Source organism: Callithrix jacchus, chromosome 19, assembly GCF_049354715.1.
Source record: "Callithrix jacchus isolate 240 chromosome 19, calJac240_pri, whole genome shotgun sequence".
In the NCBI taxonomy this organism is placed as follows: domain Eukaryota; kingdom Metazoa; phylum Chordata; class Mammalia; order Primates; family Cebidae; genus Callithrix; species Callithrix jacchus.
The window spans coordinates 36,041,499-36,067,624 of NC_133520.1; the positions used below are offsets into that span (position 1 = coordinate 36,041,499).

At 38.6% G+C, this 26,126-nt stretch overlaps 1 long non-coding RNA gene across 1 annotated transcript in view; it reads left to right on the forward strand.

Moving 5' to 3' along the window:
- The window catches only part of LOC108589139 (uncharacterized), a 247,315-nt gene extending 221,884 nt beyond the window's left edge, over positions 1-25,431 (forward strand). The window contains exons 3-5 of the long non-coding RNA XR_001908246.5: positions 2,012-2,148; positions 4,021-4,142; positions 23,089-25,431. This is a non-coding gene — a long non-coding RNA (uncharacterized LOC108589139). The remainder of the gene's footprint in view (positions 1-2,011; positions 2,149-4,020; positions 4,143-23,088) is intronic.
- Positions 25,432-26,126: the final 695 nt, after the last annotated feature.

Sequence of the window (26,126 nt, forward strand, 5' to 3'; positions counted from 1 at the left end):
CCATGCCATGCTAAAAGATAACCATGAGATCAAGTGTCCAAAAACTGCATGACGAGTTTGAGCTGGTTTGTTCTTATCCCATCAGTTCTTGAATGATCATGAGTTGATTTAGTAGAAGTTTTCAGCTCCCTTCTTTTAAATCTATGTCCTCTGAGTCCAAGTGGACTTCAGAGATGCTTGCCATAAACTTTGTTTCAAATTTGAAGGATATATCTCCAAATTAAGTGCTCTTTCTGCATGCTACATAGCATGGAACGAGTCGATGATGTAAGGGCCATTCTGTAGGGAGGCTATTGAGAAGAATTTTAGATCCAGAGATTATTACATTTGGAATACAACTTAGAGTTCACCCTATGCAGCCCCCTCATTTTGCAGATTGGGAAACAGATGCCCAGGGAAGGGAAACAAGTTGCTTAAGGTCACAGAACTGTGACTTCCGGTATAGGATATTTTTCACTAGATGAGCTCATTTCTTGCTCTGGGATCCTGGAACTTTTTCTTCCTCACATTCAAGAAGGCCTTATAACCTCTTACTTATTGAAGCCAACAACCTCCAGCACTCTTCTGGAGAAGCCAGAAAGGCAACCCTGTTTACCTACTGACAATCTTTAACATTTAAACAATGGACTGCAAATTTTGTATACCAAGATTCATCGGTATCAATCCTACACTCAGGCAAATGGTAAATGTTTACTCCTTTCTCTTCAGGTTTTGTAAATAGTAACAAAAGAAATTTGACATAATTTCTCCATGGTCTTTGAAGATAGACTGCTATATTCCTTAGATTCACTCTCAGCTGTCTTCTTTGGCTGCCCACTTTCCCTTTTTGCTAAGCGATGAACCTCATAGCTGGGCTCAAGTTTCAGCTTCTTCACAGTTGCCATCCATCACAAGCTCCCAGTCAGTGAATACATAAATGGAGAATTACAAGTCTCTGGGCTGCACCCGTGTATCTTAGAAGCCCAGTATCAGGTCTTATCCTTGATGTCTTTAATGTCACCAAAGGCAAAGAAGGCATTTATAGCCAGAGTTTGGCTGCCAATTTGGATTTTAGTACAAGCCACCAAAGGGCATCTGGGTCATCTCTTTTTGGACCAGCTTGGTGCCTGCTGGGCTGATGGAAGCAAACATAATTTACGCAGATAAGATCATCATTTGAAACTATTACTGACAGCAGAAGAAGCCCTGATGAGGTAGAGGAGTCATCCATTTGCAGGCCTATGATCAATGTTTTAAATATTCTAAGAATGTCTGTTTTAGTAGTTCTGACTCAGAGAAAGTATAACTCAGAGTTACTGCAGTATCTCCCAGCCAGACTCAAGTCACCCTGGATATAATTTATACACACACACTAGGCTGCCTGTGCCAAGAATTGGCATGTCTGGTTTATAGGCTCCCATCGTGAGGACCTCAATACATTTTTAATTAAAAAACAATTGATAGATCTGAAACTGTAAATCCCCTTTTGCTAAGGAGAAAACTTTCTAAGAGTTTCGGTTTTGCAGAAGGGAGATGAAAAACATTCTTGGTTGATTGACTATTATTACTTTTCTTTTATTCTTCATTTCTGTGTAACTGACCCTAGATTTTCCAGTTGTTTTCTCTAAACGCAACATTGGTAACTTACTGCCTGGGCTAATCCTATGTGGCTTGGCACAAAAGAGTTTTAACTGATTAGTTAGCTTGCTAGGTTAGAGGCCTGCTTAGAACATGGTGGAGGGGAAAAAAAGCTTACCTGGGAATCTGAAGAATGAGATCTTCTGGTAAATTGAGTCATCATGGTTGCTTATGTCCTCCCTTCATTAGAATTATATATCTGTATCTTTGGCCCAAGTGACTCAGAAGTACTTCAACTAGAATGAATGAAATTTGTTTTCCTGTCCCACTGCTTCTTTGATTTAGCTCATCTGACTGTATTTAGCCAATGGAATTTAGATGGAAGTGAGAATGTTCCAGTTCTGAGCTGAGGTCTCAAGAGGCATCTTATTTTTTTGCCTCTCCTCCTTCACAGCTAAGCTCCACTATGACACAACATGCCCCTGGCATTGGCTGATCCAAGAGGATAAGAGATTTGTGGAGCAGACCTAGACCCAACCAGGAGCCTGGAGCCAAGACCAGCAGAGCCCAGCTGCCACAATTGACCTGCAGGTCTGTGAGCAAAAACTAAATACTGTTTAGAAGCTACCAACTTTTGGGGTAGTCTGTTACACAGCAAAGACTGACTAACAGACGCTTTATCGTAATGCTGCCAATAACTAGTTAACACGAATCAAGTCATTTCTGCCCATGGCCTCAGTTTTCTCCTCCGTAAAATGCAAGAATTAGGGCCAGGCGCAGTGGCTCAAGCCTGTAATCCCAGCACTTTGGGAGGCTGAGGCGGGTGGATCACGAGGTCAAGAGATCGAGACCATCCTGGTCAACATGGTGAAACCCCGTCTCTACTAAAAATACAAAAAATTAGCTGGGCATGGTGGCGCGTGCCTGTAATCCCAGCTACTCGGGAGGCTGAGGCAGGAGAATTGCCTGAACCCAGGAGGCGGAGGTTGCGGTGAGCCAAGATCACGGCCATTGCACTCCAGCCTGGGTAACAAGAGCGAAACTCCATCTCAAAAAAAAAAAAATGCAAGAATTAAATCAGATAGTTTCTAGTTTCTAAGTCCTCTTCAAAATCTCTTCAAATTCTAGAAATTAGCGTCTGCAATGTATGGCATGATTCTAGGAAAACCTCTTGTAAATAGATGCTTCTGGTTACTAAGGAGAACTGAACCAGACAGTGAATTTTTGCTTGTTATTATTGTTTGCTCTTCCTCATGGAGAAGATTAAATTCAATGTGAGAATACAAATGTTATAATTTATAGCTTATGATAATTGGTGTGTATTTTGCTAATTCAAATATAAAATCAATGTATTTACCACATTTGTTAATTTCCTCCTCAGCAAATTGCTATACTGAATAGAAATATTGTTTTATGCAATGGAAAATTAATAAAGAAAATATAAAATGATTGTGGAAGAACACATCAAGTTTGGTTAGAATAAAAATTATTCCCTCATATGAGGACAGTAGTAATTAATTTCCACTTTGAGCGCCTATTAACAATTAATAAATGTTCTAAACTGTTACATATATTACCTCATTTAATTACCAAAATAGTTTTTTGAAGATTGTTATATTTTTCTAGATGAGGTAAGTGAAGCCCTAAAGTTTAAATGCTTATCTCGACCACCTTGCAAAAACTAGAGGCAGAGATTTGAACTCAGATCTCTCTGACTCCAGGCCTGAAGCTTGTGCTTCAGATGGGTCGCTACTTGCCTCAGAACTCTCAGCCCAAGTCGGGTACAAGATAGGTGCTCTATGAGGTAGCAGTACCTTTTATTGCTACACCATATAGTGGCCAACCGCTGACTGTGTATTACCTCAGAGGCTTCTGGACATCTTTCAAATATGTGTAATGCATAAAATTTTCATATCACAAACTCACATGTGAAAAAAGTAGCATTCCCATTTGATGATGAAAAAACAGCAGTCTGCCTATTGTCATATAGTCTCACAAAACTGGAATGAAACATTTTTGGTATAAACTCAGCCACGTTAAGAGTTCATTCCTTGTCTCCTTTCTGGCCAGGTGCCATCTTATATTTGGGGGAGGGTCTTACAAGTAACCAAGAGGTAATGAGGGAAAAATGGCGAGAGACATTGGATTTGCCACTCCCTGCACTTCACCCTCTGCTGGCCTAGGATGCTGTTATCTCTTTGGCCATTAGCTCTGATTCCTAGGGCATCTACTGCCCTTGTCCATGGTCCCTGTAGTTTCCTCTCAGTACCAGAACTCATGGTTATCTCTGTGTCTTAATCCTGTCGGGTCCCTTTAAATCTACAAGGTGTCTCTCAACCATTTCCACTTCTCTCCTGGAAGCTCAGAAAATTATGTATGCTTCCCTTTGCAACTCCTAAATAAACGTAAGAGGATGTTTCAATTCAACTTTGCTAGACACACAATGCCACTTGTCTATTTCAGTACTGCTGCTCCAGGCTGGCATGTGGGAATTCTCTCCTAACTCTTCAAGTTTTGCCAGCATAGTGAAGCCGGCATCTTCTCTAATCTGAGACCCCCTGCTCCTTCAGGACCTGCCCCACTGGGTAAGTGGAAGGACACGGAGCCCCTTGTCAACTATCATCTGGCGTCTCATCATGTCCCCTCTGATCTTTGTCTACACGGCTCTTTTCTCCCTCCCCCTGCCACTGGCTCCATTTTTATCTTGTCTCCAGGGATAAATAAAATAGCTCTTCTATTTTTTTTTTAAGTCACTTGCTTATGTCATGCATTTTATGCCATGATTCCTTCAGGGCTTTACCTCTGATACTGAAAAGGGCCTGGCTCTTACAAATCAGAAGCAATAATTTTAAAAAATCTATTTAGAAACTCAAAATGCCCAGAACTTACTGGGTTTTTTCTCTCTTTACATTACTGCTCTAATAATCTTAGTCCCCCATGGGGCAAAGGGTGCCTCTGATTTAGTAGGAGAAGGATGGCAGGATAACTTGTGGAGGTGAGGAAGGCACAGGAGGTAGGGAGATTCTTGGGTAATATCTCAGAATAGTCATCAAGCAGTAAAGGGATGCAGTTGATAGTGAAAGCCATAAACACTCAATTTCTGAGGCTTCTCATTCATTCATTCAATAAATATTTGTTAAACACTGACTACATGCTGTCTTAGGAGCTGCATAAACAGCAATAAACAAGGTAGACAAGGCTGCTGCTTTCATAAAGCTTTTATACTCTAGTTGGGGGAGACAAAACAATGAACAAGAAAACAAATGTATAAGGTAATGAATTACACGTAGTGCTAACTAAGAAAAGAACACATTGATGATCTATAGAGTGTAGGGAAGAGGTGGGGGAGCTACTTTAGAATGGTCAGGTAAGGAAGGTCTTCCTTAATGTCAGTATCTGAAGTGAAACTGAACAGTGAGAAGGAGCCAGAAATGGATCTGAGGGTCATTGCTCCGCAGAGAAGGCACAGCAAGCACAAAGGCCTGCAGCTAGGGAAAGGAGAAAGATCAGAAGCATGTCTGAAAGCCTCATGAGTGAGAAGAGAGGTGGTGCAGAGGTCTGAAAGGAAGCAGGGGCCCAATGAAGGTCTTTCATGGTGGAGTTTGAATTTTAGTCTAAGAGCAAGAGGAAGTCATGTAGGATTATAAGAAAAAGAAAGACACAATCATTTATTTACTTTTTAAAAACGTTCTATCTGCTGGGTAGAGAGTAGCCTACAAAGCGGCAGGTGCAGAATGGGCCATAGCACTAAGGGTTCTGCATAGAGAAAGCCCTATGAGTAGCTCTCTCTGATGCTGGTGTTCCAGATTTCAGCCAAACCAGGAAAGTCAAAAATGCCCCTTCAAATAACCTCCCAATGAATGGTCACTAGGATGTAGCTCAGTGAACTTGAGGAGATTTTCCTCCTCCTCCTCTCTGACCAACTGGAGCCCCTTGGAGGGAACTCGGGGAATGTTGTGCTCTGTAGGCACTGGCTAGAGACAGCCATGAATCTAATTATTTTCTCGTATCTAAATTGAGGCTTCCAAGGTATTGGTGGGGGTGCCCCTTTCTTTGCTTCATTGTTTCCCCTACAGCATTTATCATAGTGCTAGGCACATACCAAGGAATCAAAGAACATTTGTTGATTCAGAGATTGATTGATTCTGAGGCACTTGAGTACATTTGTAAATATCCTTTGAGGATCTTGCATCCCATTGGAATAAAACACTTCATGTTTTATTCAGTTCTTTCCCCATATGCAAATGTGCAGGTGCCCCGATGGCATATAGATAACATCATTACACATACACACACACACTCACACTTGCACACCAAAGAAATGACTGCTCACATAGATGACACGATTAGAGGAAGACTGTGTTTGAGAAATCTATTAGAGTTTAATGCAAGAATGATTGGATGTGTTCCCCAGATGCTGACGTCCTGCGTTTGCAGAGCAGCCTTTCCTACAAGCTCCACAAAACAGGAAATAGTTAAGCTAGACAACCTGGGATAGAGCAATAAAAACTAGACAAGGAGCCAGGATGATTTTAGTTCTAGGTCTACAATTTGTAGCGATGTGACCTTAAGCAAGTCACGTAAGCAAGCCAAACCTCAGTTTCTGATCTGTAAAAATGAAATAAAAATAGTTGCCTTGAGTAACTTTTATATTGGAATGAAGCATCAAATAAAATCATGTAAATGAAAGTGATTTGTAAACTGTAAAGTGAAACGTGTGAGAGAGTTACAAGCTAATTTTACCACAGCCCCTGTCAAATGCTAACGGCCCAACCCTGCAGAGAGAGAAAAAAAGAATATGTCGATGTTTTTAAAATGGTGGAATCAGATCACTGGGTCCATTTCAAATTGCTATAAAAAGCATATAATTAACTTTCAGGATTTTACATTCCTTGACTATTCAGCAACTGCTGCTTCCATAGTTCTTTTGAGGTATTTGAGGGTTCCTCATATTTTATGCTTTTTTTTCAATAATAGGATGTCCCCATCTTCATCACCAAGGAATATGTTGATGCTTTTAAACACTATCTATGATATGAAGACATGAGAAGTCACTTTTGTTCCTTATTTAAATTTTCCTATTTGTAATGTGTATTCTTTGATAATTTATTCCAATGTTTTAAAATATCAAAATCATGTGTAGGTAGGTATCCCATACTCATAAATCAGAATGTAGTATCTTTTGAATGGATTGTTTTCTTTTTATTTTGAAAATTAAATATAGCAAACAAAAACAATACCTACTATTAACCAACACCATCTTATTATAAAAGCAAGAAACTTTGAAGTAAATGAAGATTAAATTCATGGAAAATTTCTTCTTTTGATTATTAACTTAGTTTTAATAGATATTTTGAAATGTGTTTTTAATATATGATATATTCAATGTGGTTCTAACACTTAAAAGGAACAAAAAAAAAAAGATTCTGTCCAAAGTTTTCCCATTTTGGTCACTTATCTGCTCAGCTCCCTTTCTCATAGGCAATTGTTTAGCAGTCTTGTGAATACTTCTAGAGCTTTTATGCATATACAAATACTTATATGTTTGTGTGTACTTGTGTGTGTGTGTGTGTTAGTCTTTACAATACATATGATAGCATGCCATGAAAATTTTCATTCACGTTACTTTCTTCACTTTATAAATTTAGAGATTTCTCCACATCAGCTTGTAGAGCGTTGCTTGGTCTCACTCATGGCGGCACGGTATTCTACGGTATGGACGCGCGGCAGTTTAAGCAGTTTCTTGCTGGTAGACATTTAGGGTGTTAGCACTTATTTGCTACTGCAAACAATCTTTGCTAAATAATCTTGTGTATTCACCATTTGCTCATGTGCAATATATCTTTAGAATACATTTCTAGCAGTGAACTTGATCAGTGTAAAGATGTGTTCAATACTGACAAAATGCCCTCCTTTGATGAAGCACCAATTTATATTCTCCCCAGGAGAGTTTATTTCCCCACGTCTTTTTTATAACAAACTTTTGTACCTTTGACAATATGATAGGTGAAAAATAGTATCTCTTCTTGTAGTTTGATTTCCGCTTCTCTTATTGTGAATGAAACCAAGCATTGTTTTACATGATGAGTACCAGTTGTATTTCTTTAGCTGTGAACTGTATGTTCACATCTTTCATCCTTTTTTTTTCTTTTGAATTATTTGTGCTTTTGTTAAAGGCTTATTCACTTTGCATTACAGAAATTGGTCCTCTGTTTATAAGATTTTAAAGTATTTTTTAAGAGTTTATTACAAACTTTTGATTATGATTATTTTACCATACATGTATATTTTCTAATTTACTGTAGTTTAGTGTATTAATATTTTCTTCTAACTCCTGAGATTTATGAAATGGTTAGAAAGACCTTCCACACCATGAGATTGTAATTTGGTTTCCAGGTTTCTCCCGGTGCCTCTATGGTTTCACTTTTTACCCCTAATTCTTTGATCCAGTTTTAATTTTTTCTGGTACAAGACTTAAAGTATAAATTCAACTGAAATTTTTTTCCAGATGGTGATCCAGCTTTCCAACAAAATTTATTGAATAATCCATCTTTTCTCACTAATATGAAATGAAAATTTATCATATACTAAAGTCACATAAGTCTTTTGGCCTATTTCTAGGCTTCCAATTCTGTCCCATTGGCTGCCAGCTTATTTATTCATGTACCAGACCAAAATTTTATTATTGCAATATGATAATATATTTTAATATCTGATAATGTATTTCTCACTCCATTTTACATATTTTTAAATTTTGTTCCTTTTCTTTGTTTTTCCATTTTAATTTCAGATTAAGCTTGTATGCTTCCAGAAACAAATCTTATTGACATTTGTATTGGAATCATGTTAAATATGAAAGTTCAGCTTCGGAATAATTTATATAGTCTTATGTTATTGAGTCCTTTTATCTCACCATATGGTATGTCTATCGATTTGTGTAGGTTGTTGCATTTCCTCAGTAGTGTCTGTGCACACACACACACACACACACCTTCTTAAGTTTATTACTAGATATTTTATATTTTACACTTGATCTTAGCCAAAAGGCTGAGAAGCAATGATATTTTATATTTTAAAAATGAACTGTAAATGGTGTGTTTCCTTCTAGTAGAGCTTTAACTGTTTATTGCTTTTACATAAGAAAGCTACTTTCTTCCTTTCCCTTTCACCTCACTGAATTCTGTTTGTAACAGTTTTTAGTTATATCATATGCAAACAGGTAACTTTAGAAATTCTAAGTTACATGCCTCTAATTCCTGCCTTTCATGTCATCCCATTTGCTAGGACTTCGAGACGATGTTGAATATCACTGGTGATGTAGGTCATTCTTGCTCTGTTCCTGAGTTTAGCACTTTCCGACTCCTAATGTTTCTAGTGTTTTCTTAATAAGCATAATACTGGCTTTGCAGTTGGGATACATTCTATTATATTAAAGAAATTTAATTTATTTCTATTTTACGGACTCTTCTCTTTTTTCCCACTTTTTTAAAAAAGCAAATCTAAAATGTAAAGTGCCTTTCTTCAGTACCTATGAAGAAACTTATCTGATAGTCTCCTTTCCTCCTTAAACCTGGTGAAATATGTTAGTATGTTTTTTAAGGACCATTTTTTTTATTCCTAGAATAAACCCCACTTTGTCAAAATGGTTTATAGTTTTTAATTTATTTAGGATTTTTGCATCATATTAGTACATGGGATTCATCTGTAGTTTTATGTTTCTGTGCAATCTTTATCAGGTTTTGATGTATAGTTTCATATAAAGATTATCCCAAGAGTTTGGTAGTTCTCTTCCCTTCCACCATCACCACTCTGCCCACGCTCTGGAAGAGTTTAAATGAGTTTAATTCTGTTCTGTAAAGGTGTAGTAGAATTTCTGAATCTGGATTTTATCTCTTTGGTGTGTGGGAGAGGAAAAATATTAATAGCTTTCTTATTTCATTTGTAGGACTGGTCTGTTTAATATTTCTAGTACATTGTCTAGTATACTTTCCATTTCATCTATGTTCCCAAGTTTGTATAAAACTGAGCTAGGTAATTTATTTAAATTTCCTCTATGCCTTTGGTGCTACTTCTTATCAATCATTTCTTACTTTGTGCATTTGTGCTTCCTTCCTTTCTAAACTGTTTAAATATTTTATTTTATGTTATGTTACTTTAAAATCAGCTTGTGAATGTATTTGCCTTCCTTTCAGTTTCAACTTCCTTGCAGTGATGGATTTTCTCTGCCATTTTGTTTTTTATCTTGTGTTCCATAAATCATGTCTCAGCTCCTCCCATTGCCTTGAGTTCTTGTACTATTTCTTGTGTTCTTGTTTCACGAAGATGATTGCTTTAAGTTTTTTTAATTACAGCAAAATACTTTATCATAATTTTTAGATCCTCTATCAGTTCCTTCTTGGACACTCATCTTTAAAGGATTTTTTTTTTTTTTTTTTTTAACGAAACCAGCAATTGCTGGAGGTTTCTGTTGAGAGAAGTCAGGACCATGTCTCAGGCTAGCCAGAATTTTCCTTCTTACCAGGAGCTTGTATGAAAATTATTTATCCTAGGTCTCTCCCCAGCCAATGAGTAAATGGAGGTCGGCAGGTCTCCACAATTTATAGTCTGTTCTTCTGCCAAACTGCTCAAACAACTCTGGCCTGTTAATGCAATTCCCTGCGTAGCCTCACTGCTTCTCCCTGGGGCTGCACTGTACTGTTGGTGCCAGCCCATGAACTCCGGTCCTGCTATTGCCTGTAAGAATTTAGCTTGTTCCTTGGCTGTTTTTGGATAATCTCTGGAAGGAAAAGGAGAAAATGCTCATTTGTGTTACCTCTTTAAACTGGGAGTGTTCGAATACTTCACACACTAATTACATTATTTCTTTTACATTAATTTTTTTTAAATTGATATTGGTTTGAATGAAGCAAGTGGTAAATATGCATAGTTTACACTCCAGATCTGTATACTTTATTATTGTCTATTTGGTGATAGCCCAGCACTTGACACATGACGCTTCAATATACAATGAATATATGCTATAAATGATATTCAGCAATTACCTTAAACCAGGAATTGCACACCAGTACAAACATGACCTGTCAATATGTTGTTTGGGCAGAATAGCATTTGTTAACCAGGATGTGCACTCTGCAGTCCTTCCTGCACTCCACTGTTTTTGCCTGTGTTTATCCACACATTTCACTTACTTGACCTCTAAAGTTATTGGATATTGAGACCTCTGCAAATACTTGATTAAATATGTCAGATTACATTATCTGGACATTCTTTTTTTTTTAATGTTATCACAAACACAATATAGAGATTAGCAAAATTGTAGTCAACCTGGGGTAAAATTTGGAAGTGAATTTGAGAGATTATTTAACCCTACCATAGCCGCAGGGGAAAACTGCATAAATAATTATAGGAGTCGGACTTCTGGACCATGTATTACACGTTGCATAGAATCTCAGGAGGAATAAATAATATGAAATGGCACCAAAGGGCTGTCAGTGTCTAGTTACAACTTCTCAGCTTTCTAGAGGTCTGATCCTGTACCAGATATCCAAGGTCACATGCAGAGAGCTGGAGCTCCTTATGCCCTTGGAGCTACCCATCTTTCTAACTAATGATCCATACTCAGACTTTTCCAGGACGCTCAGCCGAATTGCATGGACTGTATTTGAGAGTGTGAAGATTTTCTCAAGAGTTTAGGTCCTCTGATAGTACTTTTGGGTCCTTTGAAGTACTCTCAGGAGAAAATGTACTGAAACAGAATGAGGCATCCCTCCAGCTCTAGCCAGTGAACTCACATTTACCTTATTCCAGATGAATCCATCTTAGTATAACCTGCCAGCTGAGTACATATAGAAAGGCTAGGAAAAAAGGAGGGACTACACAAGATGATAGTCTAATTAATATTCTCTGATCATAATATGGGGATCTTTGCATCTTCTAAGGTCTGACTACTGAGATGCAGGAAGCTACCCTCTCAATTCCTATTCTGTCAGTTCTTACTCTAGAAGAGTCAATTTCCATTCCACTTCAGCAAGTAAAAGTCAAAGATGGTTCACTGAGACTGGAATAAAGCAACACTCTAGAAAAAACTTAAATCAGAGCAATGCTAGTTCCAGAGTAATGTGGAAGCCTCCTCCACTAAGGGCAGGACAAATAGATTTCCAGCCCTACATATCCTCTTCTTGGGAACTGCTAAGAGCTCTTCAGCTTCTATGGAGTGAAAAACCATAGAATAAATGGATAAGTTTAATATGCTAAAGGAACTCAAAAACTATCTCTCCCAATCTCCTTATTTTATGAAACAGATAGCAGAACTCCAGGGAAGAACTGTTACTAGTCAAGAGCTCTGTCTGAAGTTCTACACCGCTTCACTTTGCGAATTTCACTGTACACATATTATATGCCAGATATGAGTAAGGGTTATGAGACACATGAAAATAAGACAAGTTCTTGCTTTTCAAGAACTTTAACGGTAGTAGGGAAAAGGATAATTTCAGGAGGTAAAGCATTTAAATTTAGGAACATATTTTCTCTTCTTAAAAGATTAAGAACAGATTATATTCTTAATCTTTTTATTACAAAGAGACAAAGACCATTCAAACAACTGAACTCTTATTGTATTGCCCACCAAATACAATAGCAAGAAATATATAGAATATATAGAAGCTCTCTATTACTGATGGTTATCTTCAATAGCGTTAATAATTATGGATCCCTAGATTCATGTGATTCCCTATAGCCCACAGCTAAGTGTCTTCAAGGACAATGGGGAGACTGCTGTAATAAGGAAATGGGGCAGGAGAGAGGGCATTCTGGCTCCTGTGACAGAACTGAGTGTTCCTAGTGGTGGTGTGTTCAATAGCAATTAATTTTTGCCTTACTTGGAAATACAGAACAAGGATTCCAGTGTATATACAGAAACATACAGAAGAACAAAACTATCAGAATTTCACACAAAAACACTTTAAACAGGAATTTATTATCCATTAATTTCAGTACAGAGACAGAACTTATATTATTGGAAATGCTTAAATAGATAATGTGTTCATACTATTTACTTCCCATATTTTCTTTTGAGATTTTAACAAGTTTCCTAAAATAAGATAGCAATGTACATAAGGAGCTATCAGAACATAAAAGAGCACATCGAGCTCCCGATAGCTATCAAGGTGATAGCTCAGCTGGCTGCTAAAAACAGAAAGACTGTACCATGAAGAACAGTAGGAAGGCATATCTACAAAAGGAAAGAATAGGAGGAAACACACACATACACACACATACACATACACACACATACACATATACACACACACATACATGCACACACATACACATATACACATACACACACATACACATATACACACATATACACACACACGCACACACACACGCACACACATACACATATACACATACACACATACACACACACGCACACACATACACACATATATACATGCACGCACACACATGCACACACATATACACACATACACATACATGTGCGCACACATACACACATACATACAAGCGCATGCACACATACACGCACACACACATACATGCGCACGCACACACATATATACACGTACACACATACATACACACACACACGTGCGCGCACACACATACACACACAAACATACATACACACATACACATACACATACACACATACATACAAACACACACAGATGCACACATACACATACACACACACACAGCCATATGAGACAATGGCATGTGAGGAGCTATATGCCAACACCCTCTTTAAAAAGGGGGAAACTGAGACCAAAAGTAGCCAGGGCAGGTCCAAGCATAGGAGCTAGTTAGTAGCAAAGCAAATGGAGAGCCCCCAGTCTTCTGACACCCTGTTGTGCCTCTTCTTAGCATCCCTGACTCTGACCTCACATCTCTAGAAGGCTGTAACAAACAGGAGAGATAGGAAGTACCTACAACAGTCTTTTCCTTTTTTCCAATACTCGACTAGTGTCTAAAATATCCTTGCTATAGCAAGCTAGCTAGTTTTTTTTTGGCAAGCTTGATTAGAGCAGGAAAAAGTGCTGAATTTCCAATATGCAAATTAAGTTAAAGGCCACCCAGGGATGAAGGAGCCCTCCAGGAATGCTTTATTGACTGCTGCAAATTTACCCAAATAACTATTTTAAAACAACAACAACAACAACAACAACAAATAAATTGAGTTCCAACCTCCTTTGTTCTTCCCCTTAGGAGTCACATGTTTTTCACCTCTAATTTCATATCATTGTTGGAGCGGTGCATTGTGCATTATTTATAAATGGAATATCAAATGAAGGTGGCTACACTAAGAAGCTAGAATTAAATTAATCACAAAATGTATGGATAATAGCCATTTTCTCTTTAAGTGCTTCGTTTTAGTGGGTGTAAACAGGGAGTAGAATTTAATTTTCTTGGCTTGTATTAGCAGAAAATATATAAAATATTCTATGTTCTTTCTATAGTTATTCCAGGAGTATTTGTGCAATTACAGCCTTTTTGCCCCCAAGGAAATCTAAAATAGTGAGGGTTTCTTAGAAGTACTCTGACATTAGGGAGATTGTATTTTTAAAGAACAAGAAATTAGGTGGCTCAGAAGAGTCCTATGTTGGCATCGTTGTACTGCTTTGACTGGGTAAGACAACAAACATCTTAATAAGTACCAAGCTTACTAAGCCCCCTTGCATGGCATCTAAAAGTGTTGGAGTCATTCCGTAAAAATTTAAAATTGTAATCCAGTTAGGCTCCTATTAACTCCAGAGGTGGTTAGAATTATGGCTTTATGGGTCTCCTCCCCGCTTCCTTCCTCAAAATGAGGGTTATGACTTTCAACTAAGAAAATTGGCTTTGTCCATGAAGTTGAAAGATCAGCAGGGTTCAGCTAAGGACCAGCTGCTTCTTGCATTACTGTGGACTTCAGGAAACTGACACACTGCTCCCCAGCTCCTTTTGGTCCCCATGTATCCCTCACCCTTTGGAAGGCCTGGGCAAGCTCCCCAGGATGAAGGAGCATCAAGAAAAGGGGCAGCATAGCTGTTGTAAACCCAAGCTCTGGAATCAAGCAAACTTGCATTTGATTTCTGCTTGATTCTCACAGGCAATAATAGCTGGTACAAGATGCTTGAGATACACCTCCATGGTATCTTCAGTAACATCGTGATAATATTGCTTACCTCTCAGGCTCCTTGAGAGGAGGAAATGATACTTATAAAGTTTTGGACACACAACAATTGTTCAACTCTAAGAAGGTTTTCTTACAAAACAGGAGAAAACAAGATAGCTCAGGCTTTTGGAGTGTTTTTATGTGCCACAGGCTGTGTTGAATGACTTACTATATTGACATAGTGATTTTTCTTCCATCTACTCAGTGGCAGACCCAGGATGAAATCCAGGCAGCCTGGTTCCTGAATGTGAGTGCTTAATCACAAAGCTTTGCAGTGGGACCTCCATGGAGCGGTGTGACCTGGCATAATGACCCAGGAGCATTCTGTTCCTCTATTTTCCCATCAAAAAATGAGAACATAACAAAATCAAGCCTGCCACCAAGGTCCTGAGTGTCTGGTATGCTTTCAGACCACTGTGGCAAATATAATCCATTGCCAGCCTGGCAGATATTTGTGGGTTTCTGATCAGCACCTTAAAGAAAACAAACAAAACTATAAACAGAGATAAAGCTGCAGTCACCCTCTTTATTGGAACAATTTCTAATTCAAACAGTAAGTGCTTGTAACTAAATGAAAATGCAATGGTAGTGAATAACTGTTATTCTCCTCTAATCTGAAAATAATGTGAAATCAGTTTAGTAAGACTGGAGTAAACAAGTATAAGGTGAATAAACTCATACAAATCTCTACCACAGTCAAAATGACAGAAAGTCATTTACAACTCTAGACCATATCTTATGAGCTTTCAGAATAAGGTGGGAGTTCAAGTTGATCGTCTTATGGTCCACCTTCAAGATATATCTTGAAGCAATTTTTTTTTTCAGAGACATCACTAAGCCTAAGCCTTTTGTCTAAACCGAGGGTCAGCGCATTTTCTCTGAAAAGTTAAAGATAGTAAATGTTTAGTTTCTGTGGGCCATAGTGTCTCTACAGCAGCTACTCTACTCTGCTGTGTAGTGCTAAAGCAGCCATAGACAATACAGAAATGAATGGACTGCATCCCAATAGAGTTCTATTGGTGACAGGCTGAGTCTGGCTCATGATCGTAATTTGCCAACCCATGATCTCAGCTATCATGACTTTTCAACATTTTCAGTTTCTGTTCTTATTCCTTCACTATGAACCCTTTCTAACATTCTAAAGGGATATGCCACTTCCTTGCTTAAAATGCTTCAGTGCATTCTTATTGTACTATAGTTAGAAGCTAAACTTCTTGACATGGTAACCAAGGTCCACATATTGGGAGCCACCTATCAATCCAGTGTTTTCTCACATCTTGCTCACTTCAGCTCTATTTATTTTTGTGTTTTCCAGCTTGTCACCTCAGGGCCTTTGCACATGCTATTTCTTTCCCTTCAAAGTCCCTCTCCTCACTTTCTGCTTCGCAATCCTCCAAAACAAATTACATCACTTTTCCTACCTCCCATAGTGTTCTGTACTCTCCCTTCAGAGCACTTAACTAATTCATAAATACTTACTTGTGCAAGTATGTATTTAATAGCTGTCTTCCCTATTACGGTACAGTAGCTGTACACCTACTTGGTGCCTTAGGACAGGGCTCAGTCACATTTGCTTATCACATACTTCTGACAAACAGGAGGTGCTCAACAGCTGCAGATTAATTGCATAAACAAGTTGTTTAGTTCTCAATGTTCAAATGCTTTCATGAAATTCAGTCATCTTTCTTCCTGGGGAGAACAAAAAATGTCTGGGACCAGGACGATTTTATTTCTATGTTACAAATGAATAGATAGACCCAACAATGACTGTACAAGTCATTGGGAGGAGTTTGATTAAAAGTCCAAGCATGTTTTCCCAGCTTAGTAGTTTTCTGAGACCCTTAGAAGTCCCACAGGTTCATGTTTGAGAAATTTCCATGTAATTTCAACCTTGCCCTTGCTGATGTCTTTGGAAACCTTCCAGTTGATTTTCCAAGGCTGATACATTTTGTGCTGGAATAATGCTTATTCTGGGAGCCCCTCTGATGCCATTATCACCCTCATTCCAGGTGTTGACCCAGCTCAAGAATTGTGCATTTACTATGTGCTAATTTTAAAAAGTTTACAGAGCTGGGCACCTCTACAGATTTTCAAAAAGACATTTATGGTTGTAAGCACCTTCTCTGGAATCATTAGGCAACAAATTTGCTTGGAAATTTCTTTCATTATGTCTCGGTGGAGATGAAATATGGTCACTTGCTGGGGAGAAAACAACAATAAAAAGAGAGAATAATTTTTCTAAGTGCTCCCTTAAAACAAGGAAATCTGATATGCAGCCTTTGTGCTGATAACAATTATGAGACTTCTAGCTCTGAGCTGTAACAGATGGGCGTTTTCTTTCTGTCTTTGGTGATAAGGTGAATGGCTTCCCCCAGGGATGTGTGAGGAGAACTGCTGAGTTGGCTGCATTGGTGCCAAGCAGCTGGCTGCTGACAGGATTATAGGCAGAGATTGGCAGGGTGGGGAGGGTGGGTGGATAATGTAGAGATGGAAGACTGGAAAGCAAAAATAGCCCCTTTCTTATCCATCTGTAAAGCTGGAACTTGAAGCAACTCATTCTGAATAGTGAATGGGACAGCCAAGAGATGCTAAAGATGGACACCCATTGATTCATTCCTTTATTCATTCAACAACCATCTACTGAGTACCTGGTATGTGGCAGCTATTATGCTGACTACCAAGGAATGAATTCATAGCAGAAAGGAATTGGTTTTTTCCCTCTGGAGGCTCCCAGCTTGGTGAAGGAGATGAATACTGAAAAAATAAGCTTGATAAAGTGTTATGGTGAGCAGAAAAGGCCTCATAGTGATGAAAATTCAAGATAAAAATTTGAAAAGTCAATGGGTATTTCCTGTGAGGATGTTATGACTGGGAGGGGAAGAAAGTATGACTTAGAGAATGAAGCACGAACAAAGAAACAGGACCTCTCTAGTTCCCTCTCTCTCTCTCTCTCTGCACCCGCCATTGGACCCTTGCTAATGTCATGCCCACCTGCTTTCAGTTTCCTTATGAGGCATCAAAATTTTTTTTTGTTTCTGCTCTTTTCCCATGGTGTTTTTCCTACCTGGATTTCCTTTCCTTCTCCCTTGAGTGTTCCTGAAAGAGTAGAGGGCTTTTTAGACCATGTTGGACAATTTGAACCTTATCTGAAAGCCCTGAGGAAATATGAAGGATGAATAAGCAGAAAAGTTATGGTCATATTTGCTTTAAGAAAGTTTACTTTGGTTTTTTTAAGGGAATGAGCTAGAATGTGAGGCTGGAGTGCATTCAGAGACAGATACAATGGCTCACCCAGAGGTGCTGAGGGCCTGAACTAGAACAGCAATAGTAGTCAGAGATGAGTCTGCATGTGAAAGATGTTACAGAGATGAACACAAACACAGTACCTGATTGGTTACAAGAGAACATTCTGTCCTTTGATTGGTTAGGTAAATGATATTGACAACACTGTATAAACGAAAAATTTGGGGAAAGAGTCTTGATTCATCGTGTGTTGGTGATACTGGTTTCAGATTCAGTGTTAGAAGTACACATTTGACCTTCAAACAGAAATGTTAGGAGGTGATGTCACATAGAGATTTGGAACTCAAGACAGAAGCCATTGCTTTTATCAGTTAGAATGAGCTAGGTTATGATGTGGTAAAAATTAAAATCTCAGCGCCTTAAAATAACAAAGGTTAATTTCTTCCTCACTCTGCTATCTACTGTAGGTCATTAAGAGTGTTTTGCCCACTGCAGTCACTCGCAGACCCAAGCTGAGAGAGCAGTCACCATTTTGAAAGTCGTTGGCTACTGGGCCAGAGGAAAAAGAGAAGTCTGGAAGGTCATGTCTTGGTGATTAAATGTTTGACCAGAAAGTGACACGTGACATTTCTACAAAGAACTAGTTAGTGACCACACTTAGTTTCAGGGAGCCATGAGTACATTCCTCCTGGAAGGAAGGAGAGCTAGAAATAGTTGGCAAATAGCAGTAATGACTATCATAGGACCAGAAATAAAGACCTAGGTATGATCAGCATGCAGGTGGCAGAAAGGCTGTGGCCATGGATAATCCCATAAAGCTACACAGAGATTAAAAAAGAAGGAAGCTAAATCAGTCCTGGGAAAGTGTCTATATTTAATGTACTTTTCATGGGGGAAATAAAGTCATAAAGAAAGGATAAGAAGAAATAGTCACAAAAGTATCAGGAAAACCAGAATGGCATCACGAAAGAGTATGAGAACATTGCAGTAAGGGAGCATTTCAATAGTGACTGACTGAATCTTCCTTTTAAACAGTAGCTAAGCTGTCCAGATAAGATAATGGATAAATATATTTTTCTTTTTTTCAAAAAAAATTGCTGTATCTGAGTCAATAATTCCTAGAATTGACAGGGTCCTCAAAGGTCATCCAGTTTACCTACCCACCAAATATTAAAGCCCTCACAATGACAGGTTACAAATCTCTATCTTATGTTAACCTGAAGTCTTTTTCTTTGTACTTGTGTCTACGGTTCTGCCCTCTAAAATCACAGTTAAAGGGAGGTTTTTATTTTTTTCTCCACTCAACCTTATAATATCATTGAATACCAGATAGGGTTGATGACAGATTTCTAAGACATAATTCATTTGCATAAAAAGCAACTTATTATTATTTTATTTTTTTGAGAGATGGGGTCTCACTCTGTTGCCCATGATGGTCTCCAACTCCTAGGCTCAAGTGATTCTCCCACCTCAGCCTTTGAAAGTGCTGGGATTACAGGCATGAAGCACCATGCCCAGCCAGGTTTGTCAGAATTTAGGTCTGATTTCCAGATGGAGGCTCAGTTATCCAAACTACATTTCCTCCTTTGATTTAAGCAGAAAAGACAGGAGGTGAGGCAGGAGAGATAATACAAGATGATATAGTATAATTTTTTAAAAAAATTAAAGATTGGCTGGGCATGGTGGCTCATGCCTATCATCCCAGCACTTTGGAGGCTAAGGTGGGAGGATCATTTGAGTACAGGAGTTTGAGACCAGCCTGGGCAACGTAGTGAGACTCCATTTCTATTGAAAAAAATTAAACGTTATTAGCATAGAATGATGTATACTCTATTTGGCTTCTAACTGTGTAAGCACACAAATCACCTAAACTCTCTGAGCAGAAATTTTTCCATCAGTGAAATGAATGCCTGTTCTGTATTCCTTACCTGCTTGTTATTAGAAAAGATGAAAGTAACAGTTATGAATAAGTTCATAGATTAAATACAAAAAGTGGGAAGAGATAAAATAGAAAAGATGACAAGATAAGATTCAGGTTGTACTAGTCATAGGCAGACATCAGCTATGCAGACCAAGAAACAAGCTGAGCTTGGAGGCCAGAAGTTGATTTAAGGAAACCACCTCCCACTGCCATGTATTTATTGCCATAGTGATATTGTATAAAAAAAACAATAATGACCTCAAAACCCCTGGATGCACAATGATGAACATTTATTTTAACTCATGAAGCTATGAGTCTGATGGACGTTCTGTTATGAACCAGGCTTGGCTAATTTTGGCTTGTCTTAGTCACTTGTATATAATCACCTGGCATGTCAGTTGTGGGCTGGCTGGTCTAGGATGGCCTGATGTAGAGAACCCTCCTCCATGTGGTTTCTGACGCTCCACTAGCAGGCTAGCCTGGGGGCATTCACAGGTGTCCAGGAGAAGTTGAAGCTTAGCATCATAATTGACACACCCATCATTTCTGCTGCATTATATTGGCCAAAGAAAATCACAAGACTAAGCCCATGTTCAAGGGGTATAAAAGTTGACCTTACTTCTCCATGGCATAAATTTTTATAATCAGTCTATCACAGTGTTTTCTATGGTAGCCTGTAAGCAAGTTGAGAAAATTGTTCAAATTCATAAGGAATGCTACAGAGATGGGAAGACCTCTCCCTCCTGCTACCAAGGGCAAACCAAGAGCCATGGAGAACCATGAAATGAGGACCCACTTCTGGGGAGGAGAAGTGAGGTCTAATCAAGGAACTCTCCCTACCTCCAAGTGAGAGACCTAGAAACATTTACTAAGGAGGATTTCAGAATTGCTATAGACCAATTCCTGGTGTTTGCCTTCTGTTATTTCTTTTTTTGAGTGGAAGTATTCGTTATAGTCATTTTATTCCCATTCATCATTGTATTGGTTGTGTTTCGGGGATATAACCTGTCTTTATATTCATAGGCTGTCTATTGTAAGCAGCTGCATCCAGACAGGATGTCAATCATAAGATCTTGGCGGAGGTCCTGAAGGGGCTTGAAATCTGAGAGAAATACTTGTGGCTAGAAGAAAGACTATGGTAGACTAACTGCAAAACTGGCTGCAAGTCATCGTTTCTCCCTGAATTCACAGTCTCTGCAGTGTGACTTTGTATCCGTTTTAATCAATAGGTGGAGGCTTTTTTCCCATACTTTGAATCTTGGCTGGTCTTTGACTTGCTGTAGTCAATAGAATGCAAAAATGTGATGGTGTACCATTTCTGAGGCTAGACTTCAAGAGGCTCCGACAACTTCCTTTCTCTGTAGGGACTCCTGCCTAAACCATGAGAACAAGCCAAACTGGAAAGCTGGATAATGAGAAACACGTAGCCTGGTCACTCATCACACTAGCTGACAGCCAGACATGTGAGAAGCTAGTCCAGAGCTTACCCACCAGGTGACCACAGATACATAAGCAAGCTCAGCTGAGCAAAGCCTGGAGCACATCATCAGGACCATCCACCTGACATGTAGACCCATGAGAAATAATAAACACTTAATTTTTAAGCTGGTGAGTTTTGCGTGTATGTGTTACTTGGCAGTATCTAACTGATACAACTTCAGTTTATTCCCCAGCATTTGGAAAACGTTTCCAGAACACCACGCTTTGCAGATGAAGAATACACAAAAAAGAAAAAAGAAAGTCCTCACGCTGTCAGCTCTGCTGTCAGCGCAGTGCTAGCACACTGTGGCTGTCTCCTTTGAAATAGGCCTAAGCTTGCATTGTCCTTCAAACCACTGTTTCGCACTGCTCTCTTTCGTCTTTCTCTTTATCTCTAAATCTCTGACAGTCCTTCTCCCATCAGTATCAAGGGATATATCTAAGAGAGTGAGAAAGCAAACAAAACCAGTGGCTTTGAACTTTCAAAATAGTAAAATATTGTCATTCTGCCAGTTTCCCTTCTCTCGATAGAAAGAGAAAGAGAGAGTAAGTAACGACTATCTGGAGAATTCTCAGGAACTGGAAGTCCAGAAACACCATGCAAATGGCCTCTACTATAAAGAAACATGGGTTGTTTTGCCTTTTTGTTTTGTTTTATACTTGCTTCTACTGGGAAAGCCAAGAATGAAGCTAAAATGACTCTGAAGCAATAGGCAGCATTAAATGTGCCTTGTCTTCAAGGCTGACAAGTTGGGCATTTGGAGTATGGAGATTTGGGTGTGGGGAGAAAACAATGATAATGTCCAACTATAAGAAGTTAACAAATTGAGACAGAGGCAGAGCTGCATAAAGGAAAGATATGGTTCGTGGTCCGGGATCAGAGTTGCTAGCTTTGAATCTTCTTATACAACACAGCTTCTCTTCACCCAACTCATTGTAAGATCTTGGCCTGGTTACTTACCCTCAGAATCTCTATCAGAAAATAGATATACTTGGTATAGCTAAAGAAGAGGAATGTTGTGTTCATTAAATGAATCACTGCATGTGCCAGAAAAAAACAGGGAGCCTCATTTTGCCTTAATTATTTTAGAAAGCAAGCCTCTGGGGTTCAATGATTTATATTATCTAGATAATTTCAAAGGAAGCCTTCATTTTATTTGAGTCAAAATAAATCTAGACATCGTGGGGAAAAAACTGACATGGTTTGTGTTCTACGTTAATCAATGAGCTTGTGCTCAAGATCTGTGCTAGGGACTACCATGGCTTAGGTGTTCCTGTTCTTAAAGAAACAATTTGTAAAAGACTCAAGCTAGGAAATTGTTAAGTGACAAGTTTGTTGGTACAAACCACAGGTGCTGTAGATATTTAAAGGAGGAGGAAACTAGAGTCTAGAAGATCAGTCAGGGAGGTTATAGGAATTGGACCTAGAGCTGGGTCATCTTAAAAGATGTAGGAGGGGAGTACACTGGGTCCCAGTAAGACAAGAGGAGACTATGTGTTAGACATGGTGCTCAGCGATTTACATGCGTACAATGCCTCGTTTAGTACGCTGAAGAACTGAAAGAAGATGTATTATCATCCTTGTTTTACAGATGTACAAACATAGTTTCAAAGAGGTTAAGATGTTTACCAAAATCACGCAGTGAATGCTGATAGTAGGTAGAAAAACAAATCTCTTTGACTCTAGGGCTCTGTTTTACCTTCCCAGGGACAAGAATGAACACGCTGTGTTGTATGACAGTGAACCACCAAGAAATACAAAGAATGTGTGTTGAGGAGCCCAGAGTTAACACTGCATAGGTAAGGTGACGCGATCATAGTTTGGATGGTCTGAAAAGAGTTGGAGCACCCAAGAGTGATTTCTTGAGAGATAAGGCCATTGGTGGTTTTTCTCAACCTGACACTAGGAAGAGTTACAGTCAAGCCTCCATTTTCCTAGTGGAAGACTTGTTTTTCCACTCTGATGGTGAAAAATTGTTAAAAATTTGGCCCCCAGTTTTTCTCAGCATAACACAGCCCAGTATGTATGTTCTGAAATATCCATGGGCCTGCCTGTTGAGCGATGCAGACACAATGAGTATGGAAGAGAGACAGGTGACTGGAAGAGGCTGGGAAGGAAACATGTCTGTTCCAGCTTTCATAATACTTCATTGGAACAGCCAGAGGTGTAGAAAATGGGATTAAAATCCCCAAGTTAGAAACAATGGCTCCTTTATTTTCTGTGAGGAAGTCAGACTGGTAGTGTGCCAATAGGCTTCATCATGCTTAGAATTTGATTATCTAGCACCCTGTCATTCTCAATCCATTATCCTGATTTCTTCTTTATAGCACTTATCACTTCACAGCATTCTATTTTATATGAATTTGTTTATCTATTATATAGTTGCCTCGCTGACATATAAGTCTGATGATGGCAGGACTTGTCTTGATTACTGTTAGATTTCCCATACCTGAAAATACTGCCTGGGAGCAATGAGGTAACAATAAATATCTGTTAAGTAAATAAAACTGATCATCATATTAATAACTACATTTATGGACTGATCACAGTAGTCAGACCCTGAGAAATAAAACAGAGCTCATAACCTGGCTCTTCCGGTGATAAAGAAGTATTGGAAACGCTGGAATGGACATATTTCTTGGCTTCCTCTGGTCATATTTCTTCTTGCATGAAGATAATCCTTCCAGAATCATCATCAAACAGCGACGACTCAGGACTCAAATAAAGGGCCACAGATATAAGGAGCTACTGTACAGACCCATGCTCAGATAGAATCTGAAAGGTGCAAAAACAGGTGTATGTAGAAAATCGTGGGAGTACTGAGAAGGGTTCCTAACCAGAAAAATCACCTGACCCCAACTTTAAAGAATAAGTAGGCTCTGGATTAGGTTAGAAATCAATTGACCTAGGGGCATTTTCCCCCTTCTTTGAAGAATTTGGGGCACAGAGACAAGTGGTAGGGGCCAGAGAATATGAGGAATCCAAAAACATGTATTTAGATAACAGAAATCTAAAAAGATTTTTTAAAAAACACAGGATGGGCCACCAATCATAGGTGCCAGAAGCAGATATTACATACAAGGTAAAAGCCCAGAAGCCCAGATTGATGGGTACAAGAACAGACTGGTGAAGGTAAGAACGAAAGAGGTGAACATATTGAATAGTTTTGCAGAACAGGCACTAATGTCAAGGATTGCTTTGACAGGTAGACTGGAAATCAGGGCTGGTCCAACTAAGAGCATAAGGCTCAGAAAAGACGCAGCCTACCTGTGGCTGTACTTACCTATTGTCCTGGGGCCCTCAGCCATGAGAGCTGCATTCTGAATCTTATTTCCACCTCAGTACAGTTTGCTTCTTTCATCCAATATGGGTATAGAAAGTAATGCGAGGAAAGATGGGAGAAAAGCCAGAAATAGAGAAAGAGGATGAAGGGTGTGAAAGATACGAAGGAGAGAGGAAGAACAATTTTTATAAAGGAATAAGGGGAAGAAAGTTAAAAAATAAAACAAGAAAGAAAGGAACTTTCCAGCCCATGTTAGGTTTGAGTGCTGGTGGTTAAGTGGTCCCTTTGGATGGGTAGACACGTTGAACATTTCACTTCTGCTTTGTTTATATTTATAAACCATAAAGTCAAGCTCAGATTTCTGCTAGAAAAGCACTTTTAGAAGGCAGTGAGATCTTATCTTTCATTTTCTATAGATCAGTTTCACAGCCTCTTGAAGTATTTATAGTTTTAATACATAACCATAAATGCCCCCTAAACAAGGAATATTGCACCTTTCGATTACTATTACTGCTTTATTGCTCATCGCAGCCGTAAATTAGCAACATCCTGCAGCATACTGAAAGAGCACTGAATTAGGTTACAACACGAACACACAAGAACCTATTAAAGTTTTGCTATTTCTTAAAAGTCTTTGCAGTTTTCTAGTGTGCCCCATAAGTGTTTCAATTAAAGAACTACTTTCCTGCTCAGTAATAGCCTTCTTGTTTGAGATAGGATTGCATATCAGAAAAGCAAGATTAAAAGAAGGAAAATGGAATATAAAACATTAAAAATGAAATTGCTATAAAAAGGAAGGCAAGAATTTAAATTACGCATATTAAAGCTATTTAAACTGTTAACTCTATTTGATACAAGCTGATGTACATACCTATATTTCTATATCAAGTCTATAGCTAAAATTGTGTGTATGCCTGCATTTATATACTTTATTCTCTCAAGGACTTCAGTGCCATCTTTGACATTTTTACTGGAGTTCTTGCCCACATAACCAATTATTGAAAAGATATATCCAACAAGATGAGGACAATTATGTTGTTGTTGATGATGATGATATGACAGCTTAGAGCTACATACCACATAGAATATCATTATGATTAAAAATCAAATTCAATACAAGAGAAGAATTATGGAGAGCCAGGAGATCTACACCTTGATTATACCTCTGCTAGTAATCTCTTTAAGAGATTTATCTTTCAGTTCCAGGTTTCCTTGGGCACCAATAAGTTGATAACATGTGAAGTATTCATTTTAAATATGTATCAAGTAACTACCATGCATTATGGGAAATTAAAAAGATTAAAAATTACATTGCTTATTCTCAAAAGACTGATAGTTTATTTGGGGTAACATACATTTGGGTCTATGCAATGCAAATGGTCCTGTTATTGGCTAGTATGTAAAAAGTCGCAAAAGATTATCACTCCTACTTTAACAAGGAAAACAAGCTAAATACGCTACA